The 15,894-nt window shown below is 43.9% G+C and overlaps 1 long non-coding RNA gene across 1 annotated transcript in view; it reads right to left on the reverse strand.

Annotated features, from left to right (window-relative positions):
• Nucleotides 1-15,538, reverse strand: part of LOC109297018 — a 16,479-nt gene extending 941 nt beyond the window's left edge. Inside the window, exons 1-2 of the long non-coding RNA XR_002097152.1 lie at nt 15,209-15,538; nt 6,703-6,706 (exon numbers count right to left, since the gene is read on the reverse strand). This is a non-coding gene — a long non-coding RNA (uncharacterized LOC109297018). The remainder of the gene's footprint in view (nt 1-6,702; nt 6,707-15,208) is intronic.
• Between the last annotated feature and the right edge of the window lie 356 nt (nt 15,539-15,894).

A 15,894-nucleotide genomic window follows, 5' to 3' on the forward strand; every position in this document is an offset into this window, starting at 1 on the left:
AAAAAAAAAAAGAAGAGGTGAGGGGCCTGATTCCCCCCCTCCCCCCTCAGAGCCTACCCACCTCTCCTGCAGCTGTGGGGTGAGGTGCTGGTGGGTCCTGAGCTGCAGGGGCCCTGGTTCTTCCCTCTGCAGTGGTGGATTTCCCTGGGTGGCACCTGCCTGCTAGCACCCAACCCAAGAGGTCCTGTGGTGTGCCACCACCATGGAGGGAAGCACCAGGCCATCCTGCAGCTCAGAGGCTGTGCAACCCAGCGGCAGCTTGCATGGATAGGCTTCACTGGAGGGGAGGGAAAGAGAAAAAAAGTGGCAAGGGGCCCAATTTTATTTTTTCCTCCTGCAGCCTGCTCGCCTCTGCCACAGCTAAGGGATGAGCTGCTGGCAAGCTGAGCAGCCCCTGAGCTGTGGGGGTGGCAGCACCCCCTGGGACCACCTGGGTGGGCTGCTAGCAGGCAGGTGCTGCCCCCAGGTTACAAGCAGCGCTTGCTAGATCTAACTGTGTACAGGGTGCTGGAAGCCCAGGCATGCTTGGGGAAGCTTGGACTTCACGGGTTTCCAGTGCCCTGTGCACAGTCCCCACCACCTGGCACCACCCAGGAATGGGCTGGCTTGCCCCTGTGGCTGTGGGGGAAAGTGGCAGGAAGGTGGCTGGGTGTGTTTGTGGCTGAAGAAGATGGAAGAGATGGTGCATGGAGTGCTGGAAGCCTGCCGAGCCCGAGCTTCCTTGAGCATGCCTGGGCTTCCAGTGCCCTGTGCACCGTCCCTGCTGCCTTCTCTGGATGTATTGCTGCAATTTGTTATGTAGCAAACTAAAATACATCAGATGTGTTTTACTTTGCTATGTAATAAAGTCATTTACAGGGTAATATGCCACCACGCATGTACAGCATGACTAAATTAAAACAAAATACACTGCCACAAGTGTAAATGGTGATGCCATTAAAATGGTACAAAAGGGCAATTAAGCTACTTTAAAGGCCAATTTCATCATGTGTACAAGTGTCCCATAATGCGAATGAATAGATAGTCTATTTCTCAACAAATATGACAACTAGTTACTTTGGAATCAGTACGTCAATGAGCCAGTTCCTTGCTGCCACAAGATAAAAACAAAAAAACTCCAGTACCAAGGAGAGAACAGAAGAACCAGAAACCTGAAAATAGAGGACAATGAAAATAATGAAGTATTTATTTATCATCTGTCTTGATATTTGGCAGTGTTGCTTGCATGTAACACAATATGTTCTGAGGACATTTTTCTTCAAAAATATATTAACCAGCCTGAGTCCTAGGCTGCTGTGACTAGAAAATTTGGGTATCTATGTAGAGTTGTGTGACTACAGTGTAGACAGATCCTGTATTTTCTCATATAAATATCTAGCATGCTGATAACCTACCAGTATATCAGTCCATGCAATTACCTGCACTTTTTAGAATTTTTTCATCATCTACATGCAACTGTAAGGAAGGAACAGTATGCTTATGACAAATTAAGGACATAACCATTACCTTTTGTAGTTTTTATGAGAAACTATTTTTTTGTTCAACTCAGTATTTAGTTTATCAGCAAGTCAATGGAGGCCATAACAGGGTTGTTACAGAACCAACCAGGAAAGGTAAGAAAATGATATAGGTAAGGAGTAGCTATGCAACTTCAAAGAATTAAGATAATACCAGTTGACCCCTCAGTATTGGGAAGAAGTGACCTGGGCTGGCTCCATGATCAGAAAGGAGATCTAAAATTTCAGAGGGGGAAATAAGGATGAGTTATGAGAATCTGCCTAGTATACATATGCATGCACGGTTATACGAAAAGAAGCTGACAAGCTCGGGAGACACATCTGCACTAAGTTCCAAGGAGTTCAGGCTAGTCCTCCCACTGTAAACTTGGGTATTTTTACACATGCTCCAGGGGCTCTGTGTGTGGGGGATGGGAGGAGAAGTGTTTTAATTAGAGCAACTCCGAGAGAATGATTAATAAATGAGCTTTAGTTAAAGTGTCCCCACTGATATTTTGAAGCATGGGGACACCGATACTTGAGATGTGGAGGCTGCTGGAGCATGCTAATTAGCATGCTCTGAAAGACTCGATTAATCAAGTCTGCTCCAACACACTGTAATTGCAGTGCACTGGAGCAGCCTCCCTGCACATCTACAGGCACCCATTGTGACTAGGCCAGACCCATCTGAGCTTCAGGTAGACGAGGCAAAGGTAGGTAATGGGCTCTGTGTAGGTCTCTATTTTGAAATTACATCCGTCACCATGAGATACCTTTTGACAAAAGAGAGCATGTGTTTTTTGAAGAAGCTGTTTATGTCAATGCATATGCTCCAGAAGGAAAAGCCCCAAGATCCAGCCCAGTTGGATTTACTCAGACATCCAAAAAACAGAAACCCAAATCTGCTTTTTGGTGGCATCCAAAAAGCAGAAACCCAAATCTTGAGTATGAGTAGTGAACTGCAGACCACTGCAACAGCAGATAACACCAGAAAGAGTGCACTCAGAGAGAGTACACTAATAAGAAAAACTGTTGCAGTTGCAATTGCACAGCTAGCTGCATCACATCTCATCTCGAGTTACTCTAATCCCAATATTTACTGGAAGGAATTTTCTACTTACTTCATCCCCCTCAATGAATCTACTGCATTGAGTAGTTTCAAGCCTTGAATACACAAAAAAGGCAAATCTGCCCAAGTTCAGTCCTTTCAACCTAAAGGTGTGTTTCCTGCCCCAGAATTTAAGCCATTAAGATTTCTAAAGGGTGACCAAGTGGAGGCCAGGTAGGAGAGAGGGCAAGACTCAGTACTGACAAATGTCAGTATTGTTAAAAGCTGAAAGCCACTGAATATTTTACTCATGCATTTTTTTCCACCACTTTAAACTACGTTCTGGCCTCTCCATTGTTTTACATTTTTGTTCGTTCGCACTTCTACTTGCATGTGTTTGCACTTCTACTCCTGTATTTTGTTTATTCAAACACAAAGATTGAGTTTATTCAGCTGTTACACAGCTTTTGTATTCAAAGTTCTGTAAGGGTATAAGATATAACACTTGAACCATTCCAAGAAAAATGTTGGGCTGCAAACCTGTTCACAACTGTCCCTGGACAGAAATGTCCCCATGTACATTGCTAGGGGATTTAAGTGGAACCCTCTTCTTTTAGGGATTGCACTATACCAGCACACCACCAGGGAGTGGTAAAGTACCCAAACCATTATGCTCTGCAGGGGTTGGGGACAGTGCCCAAGGTTTCCCCAAGAGTCCACTAGTGGGGGAGGAAGCCCAGATTCGGTCAGGGGGTTGGAGTAGAGGGGTTGCCAGGTGCTAAGTAGCTGCATGGTCCTCTGCCAATGGTTTCCAGGGCCTGGGTACTCTGCCCCACCTCCCACCCAAGAACTCTTCCAACTACTCATGTACACTGCATTGCCAACAGCTACATACAACAACATACAAAGTAGAACCCGTAGGGAAGGACTACCTGCAAGATTGCAGCACAGAGTAAGAAACAGCTAGGTTTATGGGCTAATTCACTTCATATTAAGAATGGAATTGACAGCCATTCTGTTTTATTAAGTGCCCATTGTGCAACAGCTCTGCTTCCCCCCACCCCACCTAGAACTGTTACAAGAACAACTACCCAACCACCACCACAATCAGGGGACTAGCCCTCCTCCTCGCCTAGCCAAGACCTCGTTACCCCCACTTACCCCAAATAATGTTGGGACCAAATAATTTCTAGCAAGCAAATCAAACTTACATACAGGCTTTATGCTTTCCCACCCCTGAAGACTGTGGTGTCTGTAAACAATAGATCTTCAGTCAGTAGGATCCTGGGCAGTCCCATTGCACTCCATAGGTCTAAGAGTGCAAAGAGCAGTGCAGTATGCAATGTCTAGAGGAGTGACCAGATAACAGGCCTGGAAAGCTTGGAGCCTGCAAGTAATATTGAGCCAGTTCAAGGACTACCAGCTCAAAATAAGTTGTATTAAGATAACTTAAATACAGCAAGTTATAGAAATAAACCACTATGACAATATAACTGCATCCACATTGAAGTGTCATAATATGTTGACTCAAGTTCATTTCTAAACCAAAATAATTAAGGTTATGAAAATTGTTCACTGTAAAAAAACAAAACACCCTTCCCCACTCCCCAAACCAAACAACAATTGGGATACAGGTTTAGCTTAAAACTGCTAATTTTTGCCAACCTTGAGTACATGCTAAAAATATTAGTGCAAGAACTTCTGCAGACTTCCAACACTATTTAGGGTTGTACTCATTCTAATTATCTGAGTAGTTTTGCTGGTGTGATTGTTAACACTGCAATATTTCAGGTAGTGGCTTATAATAGTTTCATGAAATTAACAAATGAAAATTTACAGAGAAGATCATTAAAGCCACATGGCCCCTTGGATTTGAGTTTCAAATTAAATTCTCCTATCTATTTAGTAGGAATACAAGGTGCCCTGATCACATGCCTCTGCTAATTCATATATAGTCATGCAAGCACTCATGTCCACATACAAGAGCAAAACATCATCATGCTAATTTAAAATGTATTGTGTGTTAGGATTGCCAATTTATAGATTAATTTAAAAACCCCAAAGGCTTCAGCCTGTATATCTTCACTGGCTAGTACTATAGACTCATCTTTTAGAATGGATGCCAGGGATAAAAAAAACCCCACTATCTTTTAGCAGGCACTATTAGCCTTCAAGTTTCCTGTAAATTTTGGCACAAGGAAGCATATTGACTTAAAGTCCTATTGCCACTGGTTTTGAAAAAGAACGTCTCACCAACCATCTCCAGTAGCCTTTTGCCTGTTGATTGAGGGGGAGCTGAGGTTCATGACCTCTCAGTTCATGACAGCCAAAAGAAGCTAACTGAAGTGGTGCATGCAGAAGGAAATGGTTGGCCCATTAATTATTGTTTTGACATAGAATACAACACCACTAACTTTGAGTGATCACCACTTGTAGACTTCTCTCTCATTTTCTAAAACCTCTGTCACATTCTGACTGATGTGTTCACCTTTTCCTTATACTGTTCATTTTTCATTCAGTTGTAAAGGTCACAGCCACATAATAATACTAGCAGCAACCACCACCTTTTAACATCCCTTGATGAAAAGTGCAATGTCACACCTTGAGAGGGTGGCATTTAGCATCAATTATAACTTGACTGACCTGTCTTGGCATTGAAATACCCAGCAGAATATGCACTGAAGTAAAATTTCTCTCTTAAAAGTAAAGAGTATGTGACTAATTTGGGATGGTTTCAAATACTGTAGAGTTGGAGGTACTGCACTGAGAAGTCAAATATAAGGATGAAAATGAAAATTGTTCAAAATGTACAGCATGATTGGATTTTTGAAGAGTAGGAAGTGATAGGCAAAGTAGGAGAGAAAAACATTGTTAGTCTGAAAGAAATCCCAGTACCTGGAGGTCCCTTTGTAGTGACAAAGAGGAAATAAGGAAGAATTTAAGTTTCTGCAGTGAAATTGTAATAGTTGTATAATTTGTGCACAAATTGAATCATGAAAAACAAAAGTAAAGACTACTGTTTGGAGAAGGGAAGCACAGATGAATACTGTGAAAACTTCCATACAATTCTATCTCCATAACGAGTTGTGGAATACAAACACTACTAGTCAAAATAAACCAGTCTATAAACATACTGGGGGGACCAGAGGTGAATGGGTGAGATCCTGTTCCCCTGAGCACCTCCCAGAGTAACAAGGAATAACGGCTACAAGCTGATTGAGAGCAGGTTCAGGCTAGACATCAGGAGGCACTACTTCACAGTCAGGGCAACTAGGATCTGGAACCAGCTTCCAAGGGAAGTGGTGCTGGCTCCTACCTTGGGGGTCTTTAAAAGAAGACTTGATTACACCTAGCTGGGGTCATATGAGCTTAATTTAGTGGGGGCCATATGAGCCCAGTATTCATTCCTGCCCATAGCAGGAGGTTGGACTTGATCTGCTCAGGTCCCTTCCGACCCTACATTTATGAATCTATGAAAATCATCAGCCATTTTCATTAATGCCTAATTCTGTACCTCAACTAACCATCATCTAGGATAAAATGTTCTTATTACAGCAGTGCCTAGAGGCTTCAGTAGAGAGATCAGGGCCCCATTGTATTAAGTCATACAAAAACACAGGGACAACACATGCCCATAAAGAGTTCACAGTTTAAACAGACACAATACTGAAAAGGATGAAGAGCAAAAGAAGTAGAAGCAGGTAAACTGCCTTCCTCAAATATCACACATTAAGCCAAGGATGCAGCCCAATTATTCAGAGTTGTAATATACTATTCAAATCTCTACTATAGTTCTTCCTGACTACTCTGCTCTAGTTCCCTTCTACTGTATAATTAGTGATATTTATATCTAAAGACAGTATCTATGGACCACTGTCTGAATTCTCTGGTATTCCACCTCCTTTTTAAGTTACTTATGGGTAACTGACTCCTCCAGTTACTCCATTCATTTGGGTGCCCAAGAAGTAGAGCTCCTACTCCATGTAAGAAAGCATATCAGTCTGGCCCTAAATAATTAACAAATGCTCAAAATAATTTTACCCATTGTATTTCCTTCTAAACAGATCCATACTCTTTCATTTGTAAACCTTCTGCTCCGCACCTGCCAGCAACAACAAGGACCAGGTTCAATTTTGGGAGTACTAAATATATTTTAACTTGCCTCAAGCTCCTACCCAGTCTACCTTGGAAACACTAAACGAATCACTAGGGTGTTCAATAAAATCAACAACCCTTTCCTTGCAAGCAGTGTAAACACAAAATCTAAATGTATTACAAAGAATACAGAAAAAGCAAGAGTAAACACTAACTATAATTTTAAAACACTATAAATTACAAAAAATCTATAGGTGCCACTCCCTGGGGGAGGCTTTACCCACACCCAAACAGTCTGGGGCTTGGGACTCCCCAGCGGGTAGTTCTGGGGGCCTGCACCCCTATATCCACCCTTCAGCAATGGGCTGGAGCACAGGTAGAGGAGAAAAAAAATTGGGGGTGGCTGGGCACGCACAGGAAAGTCTGCGGGGGTAGGGGAAAGGGCCATGGGGGGTGGGGAGGAAATGGGGCTGGGACCAAACACGGATTGGAGTAGAGCCAGACCTGGGACTGGGGCTGGGGCCTGCTGCAACCCGTCTCTTCCCATGCACCCAGAGTCATTGCCTAGCGCTGGCGGCCCCTGTGAATTCACTGCCCTGTATAGGCCACAGCCCCACATGGCCCAGAACAGGGCCAGCCTCAGCTGAACCACCAGGCCAAAGGGAATGGAGCCCACGGGACCCCCACATCATCCCCAGAAAGAGCCCGTTGCCTCCTCCAGGGGTGCGGTGCTGGGCAGCCAGGGGGGGGGGCATATGGGCCCCTGATCTTTGCACAGGGCAAGGGCAGGCTACAGCTATGAGCCGCATTCTGCCTGCTCCGTACCTCGCTGCTGCCTTGGAAAATCTGGATGTATCGTAACCCTACCCCTGTACTGGAGGCTTTCCCTTCACATAGCTTCAGTTTTCTTCTCCAGAGAAGTGGTGGGGTGGGCATTGGAAGCAGGATTTTCTAGAGCTCCCAATTCAGCTTTCAGGCTTCAGCAGCCCCAGGAAGAAAGAGAGACACCCAGCCCAGGGGACCTGATCCTTAAATTACTTTCCTGACATGATCACCTGCTTCTGTTCAACCAGAAGCAGCATTATTTTAAAACTGCTAATGCAGACCAATGAATTTAAAAGTGGTGTGCACTCTGGGTAAAGTAGCTAGAGTCAAACTGGTTTCACAGGTGGCTTGGTGGGAATTTTCAGCTGATAGCCTGGGCATGAGGGGCAGGGGAAATGGTTCTAGAGGAGGCAAAATATACAGCAGAAACAAGATACACAGCAACAAAAACCCAGAACACACTTTACTACCACAACCCCAAGTGTGTGCGTATGTTACATATTTTTGCCTTGAGATCATAATTCACCTTGATCACATATGTTTTACCTGCACTAGTTTGCCCATCCCCAATTATAGAATTATTACATGTGTATTTATTACGGCTGTGTGAGGCTTTGGACAGAGTATCAGATCCGGAGAAGCTCTGGACGCTTTGGGGTCCAAAGCAGCACATCTGGGTCAAAGCGCTGGACTTGTTAGGCTTCCCAAAATGGTTCAGAGCTTCCAAAGAGTTTCAGAGCCGCCTCAGAGATCCAGCCATAGGGTATAATGGGGAAAGGATAAAATATCTATAACTTTGTTGGGTTTTTTTGTCCGATTTGGATATCATTTTGGGAGGTGGTAGATTCTGCAGAGCGAATGAAGCCTGCCAAGTTTCAAGAAAATCAGTGCAGGGGTTTGGGGGCAATGGCACCCCAAATTGTTGAAAGCAAAACTCATGTCACATCTAGGTGTTACAACATAGTAGGGTGAAAACTTCTTACTGAGGCCACAATGCCTGCCAAGTTTCAAGAAGATCGGTGCAGGGCTTTGGGGGGGAACTGCCCCCCAAGCTGTGGACAAGCAAAACTTATGCCATGGGTGCTTGTGGGACTGACTGTCTCTGGCTTGGGGGGGGGGAGGGGAGACACTGCTGCAGGCCTGGCTGCTAAGCTACTGTGTTCCCAGTTACCAATCAATCAATCATGATTCACTCAGGGACCAGGGACCAGCTCAATACACAGGACCTAGCTACTACATAACAACTTAAGGAGCATCAATTAGCACCTACAAAACCAGACTAAGGAGAGGAAAGAATCAATACAGATAATCAACTGCCCCAGGACAGAGACAGTCTTGGCATGAGTTTTGCCTGTCATCAGTTAGGGGTGCAGGGCCCCAGACTCCCCCTGTACCGATCTCCTCAACAGCTGGCAGGCATCGTGGCCTCAGCAGGGGCCACCATCCCTGCAGCTGTCACCCTGCTGCGCTTTAACACGTGCATTATCACCCATGGCATGAGTTTTGCTTGTCTGCAGCTTGAGGTGCAGTTCCCCCCCAAACCCCTGCACCAATCTCCTTGACACTTGGCAGGCTTTGTGGCATCAGTTAGAGCTACCACCCCTACAGTTTTGACACCCGCTGTGTTATAACACACAGCCGTGACATGAGTTTGGCTTTCAGGAATTTGGGGTACAGTTCCCCCCAGTCCCCTATACCGATCTTCTTGAAACTTGGCAGGTTTCATGCTCTCAGCAGGGGCTACCATCCCTGCAGGTTTCATCTAAATCAGACAAAACAACAAAGTTATAGATATTTAATTGATTCTCCATTATACCGGATGGCTGGATTTCTGAGGTGGCAATAAAGCTTTGGAGCCGCTTCGGCCGGATCAAGGCAGAAACCCAGTCCAGAGCTTCGGACTGGATCGCAGCCATCCAAAGCTGCTGGATCTGAAGCTGTATTGGATCGCTGCTGACTCGCACAGGCCTAGTAGTTATACATTTGCTCCATATTTATGAGTGTTCTTAGACACACAAGGCTTCTAGTATATGCTTGCGTTGTAAATTGATATGCTAAACATGTAGATTTCAAACTACTTGTTTTTGATACTTTCTCTCTTTTATCATGACTGTCCCTTTCACAGTGTTCAGGACAATTATTCTGTTTTCATTTGGCATCCTATTAATTTTATATTGCTTCCTCTCAAGTGGTTATACCACAATATCTTTAGACATTAATATATCATTTAGAAGTTTTTGAAAAAGTTTAGAAGCAGAGGTCTTTCAAGTTATCAAGCTCCCAGGAAAGACCATGCAGAGTAGCCAAAAATCAGTAAATTCCATAATGGCTAATGATCTCAGTCAAGAGTTCCTTAAGTAGTTTAGGATTGGAGTTTTGTTTGACTATGTTTCTTATTCTTCTTTATCTGTCCACTATGTTGTAACAAAAACCTACCATTGGGTTTGGGGGATGTTATGTATAACAAGGTTCATGTTCCAGGGGTGGCCATAACATCCCCTGCTGACTACCATGCCATCTTTGCCCTACTTGAGCTCTAAGGTGCCCTCCCTTTCTCACTCATTTGCCATACCTTAATGTATTTGTTCGATTGAAAGGGAGGCTGCCTAAAGGTCCTAAAGTGAGCCCCAGTTCTTCTACCTACCAGCCAGTCTCTCTTGGACCCTGCTGGTCTCTGTTCTGCCTCTCTCTGGCTAAGTAGGTCCTCCTGACCTACCCATGCCACCAGGGCACCTGTAGCCTTAAAGGCTGTTATGTGGCTCTATCCACCCCTTACTCTACATATGTGCCTTGCAGAATTACTGTCCGATCACTCCCTTGTTGGAGCTTTGGCCTTCTCAGCCTCTGCCCCTTTCCTTTGGCTGCAAGCCTCCAGCCCTGGCTCATGGACTTAGGGTTGAAGCTGAGCTAGCTAGACCATTGGCTGTTAGTATCTCTGGGCCCTGATCTTGCCCTTCTTGGGCCCCAGGCCCTCTGACCCCAAATTCTGCCCTTGTATGGGCTCTCTCCACCCTTCTCAGGCCACAATGGGCTCCCTGACCCTTGCCTGTGCCTCAAGCCTGACCCCTGGCAAGGCTTAAGGCAGTGACATGCCCCCTCCTGTGAACTAATGGGACCTACAAAACCACTGGTGAAGTAAAACCAGAAATGCAAGCACTGTGGCTATAATTAAACCTTTAGCCTCCTGGCTATATACCACAACTCCTACCCAGCCATTGCTAGCCCTCAGCCCTTCATTTGCCATCTCTAGTCAAAGCATGCTCACAGTTCATCTCTTAGTGACAGACATAGCACCACAGAGCTCTGCCTTCTTCAGCCTTCAGGGCCAGACTGACTGCCCTAGCCTGGCTACTCCCTCTCCCAGGCCCTGCCACTTTCCAGTTAGGTAACTCCATGTGGCTGGCCACAGGTCACCTCTAATTAGGGTCACTAACTGACCTGCATGACAGCCTACCTGTTGCAGTGCCTTGTCTCCCCTGAAAGGCTCCAGCCTATAGGCCTACTGTGGAACAGCTGGCACTGCAGTAGGCTTCTCACTACCTGCACAGACATTGTCCTATTGTGCTACCGCACAGCAACTAGCTCTGTAGTAAGCACTCAGTCCCTCCTTCCCTAGGCAACTTTTCCTGCAACTTCTCCTTTGCAGTCTTCGCTCACCTGGGGCTTTCTCTCTCCCTTAAAATAACAGAGAGCTTCAGGTTCTCTGTCACACTATGTCACACATCCATCAACACTTAAAGCAGTCTTCTTTCTCCATATTCCACTTCTGGCTTGAACAACCCTTTGATCAACTGCACTGCCACCTGCAGCAATGTGCATTATACAAGTTCAAAGTAGGTATTCAATAACGGACAAATAAATGAGAGTTATAAAAAGTATGCAGTGAAAATGAAAAAAAAAGCTGGACTGTAGTTCTTATGTACTACTTTGTTATCTTCCTTTCACTTATTGAAAAAAAAAGTTTCAGGCATTTCAGGACATCAACCTAACTTAATCAGTGTTTAGTTTGATTAAACATAAAAAGCCATGCAACTGGATATCTCGCTTGCATAAGTCAGAAAGACTAATCACCTGGCAAACAGTAAAATATGTTGAAATTTCTTAACAGGCATTATACTTTTTCTTTGCATGTCAATTGGCCTTTATCGCACTGTCCAAATATTTTGAGAATGAGTCGTTTCTTTCAGTTGTCCAACATTCTCTGCTTCGGTTACTCCATATTCCATTATGTTCTGTTACCTATTGCTTCTTTAGTTTAACCTGCACTACTGTTATGTTTAAATCAGGTGAGTGATGGCTACTAGTGACCTAATCCTGTATTAGAGAAGTTCCCATTCATTTCACAAAAGGTTGTTGCATGTTGCAACTATAAAACTGAGACCTAAAATCACAACAACATCAAGGTTTTTACATTCATTATTTGCTTTACGTCAATAACTAGGTGTAACACCCGTATTGACGTTAATTGCACAGAAAGCACTCAAGTGGTAACTGAACAGACATTCATGATTCTTAGAGTGCCTTGAAAAATGGTGAATTGTGCCACAAGTTACCGCTCAATGGATGAGGTATTAGACTAAAGAGCTATCTGTTAGACTGGTTTATTGAACTTCTGTGCCAGATCCCACCAAGGGTTACCTTTGAGCGCCATCACCATCATTGCAGGCAGCATTGTACAGAGCTGTGCTGTAGCCTTGGGCAGAGCTCATTTGCTCTTCCCAAGCATCGGGTGGCCCTGGCCCCTGGCTGTCACTGATCTGAATCAGTAACAGGCTCGGATCCCGGCCCCACTTCCTCCCTCCAGCTAGCTGTGAGCTGCAGCCTAGCTAGGGTGGGAGGGAGGAAAAAAAGGTCTCTCTCCCTACGTCAGCCCCAGGCCTCTGGTATACTGCAGCCTGGTGAAGGGGTCTCCTTTCCCACAGCTACAGCCCGGAGCTGCAGTGTGGTGCCAATTTTCATTGTGCCAAGAACTTTGGGGGTGAGGGGGAGGGGGAAACATGTGGAAAAGGTTCTTCCTTGCCCTCACCAACAAGCCAGCAAGCTGGGGGAGGCCTGTCCAGCAGGGGGCTCCTTTTCCACCCCCACCCCACTTGCAGAGCTTCCAGGGGCGTAAAAAGCAGTACCGCGCTGGTGCTGTAGCTCCTCCTGGCTCTCTGTGGGGAACAGAGCTTAAGGGTGAGGGGATGGAGTCTTCAACCTGGCCCCGAGCAGGGCCTTGGCATAGTGGAGTGGGGAGTGGAGATGCTGCCGCCACTGCTGGCATTTGGCCAGGCACAGGTGCGTGTCCAAGTCCAGCCTAGCCCCAAGCAACCCTGTCCTGTACCCTTAAGGCCCAGGCCAGTGCCCCCATCACATTACAAGATCCCTCCTTGATGGCAATATTTTCATAGTAATCTGTTTCAGTATTACTTACAACATTATACATTAAGCAAATAAAGTCCTCCAATAATTTTATAAGATAAATCTCTACCCATTCCTTTCAGTGATAAATTAAATATTTCCTGATGGGGCCACACACTTTTGCTCTTTCACCTTTTGTTTTTAACTTATTTCCTAACAGATTTAGGAAGTCAAGTCTTTTTTTTTTTTAGGACTTCTTCATTCAGTTAATTAAGTCTTTTAAGAGAAGAATATGTTTCAGATTGTTAAACTACAAAATATTCTTGTAAAACGTATTAGCCTCTTCCATCTTCCTCTACTAACCTTCTCATTTAGTGAGTTCACCCTCTTCTACCCACCATTCAAACATGTAATTGTTCCTTAAACACATTTTGATATCAGCAATAATGCCTTGATTGCTGCAGTGCCATAAACACTGATGGTGGTCAAAACAACTAATTGTGAACAAATAATACTGGGTGCATCTACACATGTGCTTTACTGAAGAGTTGACTGATTAGCTCCACAGTAAAGCATCACCATCCACACATGTTCCAGTATTAGGGCCAGAGATGTGAGTTTTCCAGAAAATTTACCAATGTCCTAAATAGAGCGTGATCTGATTTAGCATGTTTATTTGACTTATATTTAGTAAACAAAACTTTAAAAAGTACCCCTATGTTAATGTTATGCCCCAATAGCCACAAGTGTTTGAACTGAAATATTTGATTAGGAAATAATTAAATACAGAATACTTGATGTGGTTTAAATGTTATATTCAAACAAATTCAAAGCTTTATGTAGAAAGAAATTATTTTTATTGGAATACTTATAAAAATGTTAAGACAATACACAATAGCATGTACTTCCCTTACATTGTTTGTTTAAATTTAAGAAAAAAATGCAAGGCAATGAAAACTGTTGACACACTAATTTTAGCACACCCTAAGAACTGTGCATGATAGGCCATGGTAGTCCACTCATCTACTTCAATAGAGTTTAACTCTTCTACTGAGGTCACTGCGGCACCTCCAGTTTCACCATCACTATCTGTAGAATCACTTGCACTACTTATTAGTTCCATTTCAGAATCAGATTGAGGCAAATCTGATTCAGAACTACTTATCACACTGCATCTTCTTCACTAAATAATAAATAGCTTAGCAGTGCATTCATTTGTTAGTTTATTCCTCTTTTTTGCTGTTGGTGGAATGCTTAGGATCCTTAGAGCAATCCTGGACAACAGTTGGGTGTTACAGTATCCTTTCCACCATGTGAGAGCAGACGTATTCTCTGCTGCCTGCCAAGCTTGCTTAATATTGTATTGGCATCCATTCATTGTTACTAATGAATTTTATGAAACAATGCATTTTTAGAAATGCAAAATTTTCCACAGAAATATAAAGCACTGGAAATTTTTCCACCCCATATTTCCAGTTAGGGCACCGAAAATTAACTAACTCCATCGTAAGATGGCCCCTGACAGTACTATCTTATGGCAGAATACTTACCTTGACAAAAATACACATCTAGATGGCGACAGGGACTGGCTGGGGACAAGGGTGCTAAAGCGTGGAGGCTGTCTACTGCTTAGCCCCAGACTTTAGCCCCTCTGCCACCTAATGCCTCAACCTAGAGCCCAGGGCTGAACCCCCAGACTTCCTGCCAGCCCCCTGCCCCAGCTCAAAACTGCTGTGGTCCTGGAAAGCTTATCATGATGGCTTAATGGCACATATAGATGCACCTACCAGGTGCATTACACATCCATTAATGCACTTTTGCTACTTCACATTAAATTCAGTACCTCTAATGTGAGATATTAACTAAATATGCATTAGGCTGCCATAATGCACAATAGCAAAAAGCACATCCTTTTTAGTGCTGCTTAATATGCAGTAGCCTAATTTTACTGCACATTAGCATGGTTTTTGCCATGACACTCTAATGAGTAGTAAAATAAGCTACTGCACATTAAAGCACAGGTATAGATGCACCCACTGTGTAGAGTAATTAATTCTCTGGACTTAACATGTCTCCTTTCACTTTTGTGCAATAGTTTTGAGAATGACCAATGCTCACAGTTATGGCTTTTACTTACACATATTGATGGTCCCTTTTAGTTGCTGCCCCACATACAACCTTTGGTTTGCCAGGGAATTTTTTTTTTTCCTTTTTCCAACTATGAGCAAAAAAAATTCCCAAGCTCTGTTCTTCACTTTCAATGACTGTTTTATGTATGTAATATTTCATCTGTGGCCAAGTCTTCAGGAAATTTCAAATAGAGGGAGGTAGCCAATACACCAAAGAACAAGAGAGTCAGCTGGAAAGCTTAAGAGCAGTAACAGCTAGAAACATTACAGGAGACTCAGTACAGGTTTCCTTTGTTTTATGCGGGTTCTGTATGTGTGAATTTGCTTTTATGTGATGATCCTTTTATACCAAAAATACTTTATATGCGAGGTAAACTCCTTCTCATGTGATTGGTGTGGTGGAAGCCCACAGCTGTTTTGTGCGGTGCATTGTGGGAGTGATGCACACCACAATATAGTGGTCCTGTGTGGATCTGTGCTCCTCGCTGGTTGTCTGTGACACATGTTTCTACAGTTGCCATCCCTATTATGATATTGCCCTGTGCTTGTGTGTACTGTCTGCTGTTGGCGAGTACCAAAATTGGCTTGTAAAAGTGGTAGAAATGGGTCTGAGAGTCAGTACAGTCAAGGTCGTAGAACATATCCCTATTTGTTACATTGTTATATGGGTTCCCTTTATGTGAATTTGAGTTACACGCCGTTTTCCAGGAATGCATGTACAGCATAAAAACAAGGGAAACCACCTGTATTAGCTTGAAACCTTCATTCAAGGAGAGGAAATGAAACAGGGTAGATAAGCTTAGGACAATAACCAAGCAGCTACAGCTATTAAATTAAAAATTAAACCCTGATTTCTCTCATTACATTAGCTGTGAACTACCATAAAGATGCTCAACATTACTCTACTTCTGAAGTTGATGCTTGCTTTTTTTAATCCATTAGGGCCCACTGTGATACCGTA

The sequence above is a fragment of the Gavialis gangeticus genome, unplaced genomic scaffold, assembly GCF_001723915.1.
Source record: "Gavialis gangeticus isolate Ggan-Ray unplaced genomic scaffold, GavGan_comp1, whole genome shotgun sequence".
Taxonomy (NCBI): Eukaryota; Metazoa; Chordata; order Crocodylia; family Gavialidae; genus Gavialis; species Gavialis gangeticus.